The sequence below is a fragment of the Priapulus caudatus genome, unplaced genomic scaffold, assembly GCF_000485595.1.
Source record: "Priapulus caudatus unplaced genomic scaffold, Priapulus_caudatus-5.0.1 Scaffold1138, whole genome shotgun sequence".
NCBI lineage: Eukaryota > Metazoa > Priapulida > Priapulimorpha > Priapulimorphida > Priapulidae > Priapulus > Priapulus caudatus.
The window spans coordinates 10,179-13,686 of record NW_014578199.1 but is presented as its reverse complement, the minus strand read 5'-3'; positions in this window follow the sequence as shown (position 1 = coordinate 13,686).

The window sequence follows — 3,508 nt, the reverse complement described above, 5'->3', positions numbered from 1 at the left end:
TACTACTCTACTTTGCTACCGCTACTGATGACTGCTAAATACTACTACTCTATTGCTACCGCTACTGTAACTGCCCTACTACTACTTACTCTATTCGCTTACCGTTATGTGACTGACTACTCTATACTTACTAGCGCTACGTACTGTGACTGCTACTGCTATACTCTCTGCCACGCTTACTTGGCTGCTACTATTACTACTCTACTGCTACGTACTGTACTGTCTGGCTACTACTCTACTACCCGCCGAACTACTGGATGCTACTGCTACTACTCTATGCTACCTACTGTGACGTAATACTCTACTCTCTGCTATCCGCTACTTGACTGCTACTACTACTACTCTACTGCTACCGCTACTGTGACTGCTACTACTACTACTCTACTGCTACCGCTACTGTGACCGCTACTACTACTACTCTACTGCTACCGCTACTGTGACTGCTACTACTACTTATACTACTGCCACGTACTGTGACCGCTACTACTTACTACTTACATTGCTACCGTACTGTGACTGCTACTACTACTACTCTATGACTACCGCTTACTGCTGCACCGCTATCTATACTACTCTATGCGACCTCTAATGTGACTCTACTACTACTACATCTACTGCACTACGCACTACTTGACCGTATGCTTACTCTACTGCTACCGCTACTGTGAACTCTAATAAACTACTATTCTAACATTAGCTACAGCTACTGGATCTCTACTACACTCTACTACATAAACAGAACTACTGTGAAAAAAAAAAAAACACAACCTGCTAACTACTAACTAAACTTAAACTAATGATACAGCTACTGTGATACTACTACTACTACTTCTACTGGGGAAAAAAACATGAATACGCTACTGTGACCGCTACTACCTTACTACTCTACTGCTTACCGCTACTGTGACTGTACATACTACTGCTACTGCTATCCGCCTACTAGTGACCGCTACTACTACTACTCTACTTCTACCGTACTGTGACTGCTACTAATATACTTTCTACTGCCACCGTACTGTGACTGCCTACTTACTACTACTCTATGCTACCGCTACGTTGACGCTACTACTACTACTCCTACTGCCACGCTACTGTGACTGCTAACTTTACTAACTACCTCTACTGCTACCGCTATGCTGCTGCTACTACTACTATCTCTACTGCTACCGCTACTGTACTGCTACTACTACTAACTACTGCTACCGCTACTGTGACCGCTTTTTTAACTATACACTACTACTAGAAAACTACGTACTAAGTGACTGCTACTACTACTACTACATCTACTGCCACCCGCTACGTGACTTGCTACTACTACTACTCTACTGCTACCGACTTAATCCTTTTTTTTTTTTTTTTTTTTTTTTTTTTTTTTCTTTTTTTTTTTTTCTTTTTCTTTTATTTTTTTTTTTTTTTCTGACTGCTACGACTATACTCTACTGCTACCGCTACTGCTGGACGCCTACTATAATACTTACTGCTACCGCTCTACTTAGTGACCGACCTACTACTACTACTCTACTGCCCCGCTACTGTGACTGATACGTACTACTACTTCTCTGCTACCCTACTTGACTGACTATACTAATACTAAAATAAAATAAACATGCTTACGCTACAAGTGACTGTACTACTACACTCCTACTAACTACGTACTGTGGACCGCTACTACTATATCTATGTAACGCTACTGTGACTTGCTACTATACTAGCTAACTATTACTGCTACGTACTGTGAACGCTACATAACTACTCTACTGCACCGCTACCTGTGACGCTAATACTACTACTTACTGCTACGCCTACTGTGAGCTGCTACTACTACGACTTTACTGTTACCGCTACTGTGAATGCCCTACTACTATGCTCTATGCTTAACGCCTACTGTGACGCTAATCTACTTACTACTCTACTGCTAACAGCTACTGGCTGCTACTAACTACGAACTCTACTGCTACCGGATATACTTACTAACTCTACTCCCACGACACTGTGACCGTATACTACTACTCTACTGCTACCGCTACGTGACTGCTTTACTGTAATATCTAACTGCAACCGCTACTAGTGATCCGCTATTACTATAACTACTTACTGACCGCATAACATAATAATAAAGAACTACTGTACTAGACTCCTATCTGATACCGCACTACTAGTGACCGCCTACTACGACCTACTATACTTCTACTGCCGACCGTACTGTGCCTGCTACTACTACTACTTTACTGCCACCGCTACTGTAGACCGCCTATACTACTAACAATAAAATAACACTGTAATACTCTACTGCTACAGCCTACTGTCGTACCGCTAACTACTACTAATTACGAGCACACAAGAGCAATACTAGTGAGCCGTACTACTACTACTGTTAAGCTGCTACCGACTGTGACTGCATACCTACTAACTACCTTTACTGCTAACAGCTACTGTGGCCCGCAACTACTACTACGCTACTACTACGATACTGTTGACTGCTCACTACTATACTCATACTAGCTACGCTACTGTGACTTAGCTAACTAATACTACTCTAATAGCTAACCGCTACTTTGACCGCTAACTACTACCTACTCTACAATGAAATACCTTACTAATGACCGCTAAATAACTAACATCTCTAACTGCTAACCGCCTTACTCGCGGACTGCTAAACTTACTACTAACTCTACTGCTACGCTAACTGTACCCGCTTACGACTACTACTACTACTGCTTGTACATGTACGTCTACTACTACTACTCTCACTAGCTAACCGCTACTAAGTGACTGCTACTACTACTTACTCTACTGCCAACGACTTACTATACTGCTACTACCTACTACTCTCACTGCTACGCTACTGTGCTGCTACTACTACTACTCTACTGCTACGCACTAACTGTGACTGACCTACTACTACTACTAACTAAATGCACCAGTAACTGTAGAACTGCTATAACTATACTCTACTTCATACCCTACGGTGGAATGCTATACTATACTCCTACTGTAACCGCTACTGTGACTGCCCCTAATCTACTTACTACTCTACTGCTAACCGCTACTGTGACTGCTACTACATACAAAATACATCTAAAGATACCGCTTTTAAATGATGAATAGACTAAAATAAAATACTCTATGACTAACCGACCTACTCTGTGACGCAATATCTACTACTATCTACTGCTACCTAACTGTGACTGACTTACTACTACTACTCTAACAGACTACGCTACTGTGACCGCTACAATACTTACTTACTCTAACTGCAACCGAAATAATATAAACGGCCTACTACTACTTCACTCTATCCTGTACGCGCTAACATGTGACCCTAACTACTATTAACTCTACTGCTCACCGCTACTGTATCTGCGATAACTACTAACTCATACTGCTACCGTACTGATGAACTCTACTAGCTACTACTCCTACTGACCCTATCCGCCTACTGACCGATAACTAACTAACTACTCTAATGCTACGTATGTGAAATGCTACTACTATTACTCTACCATGC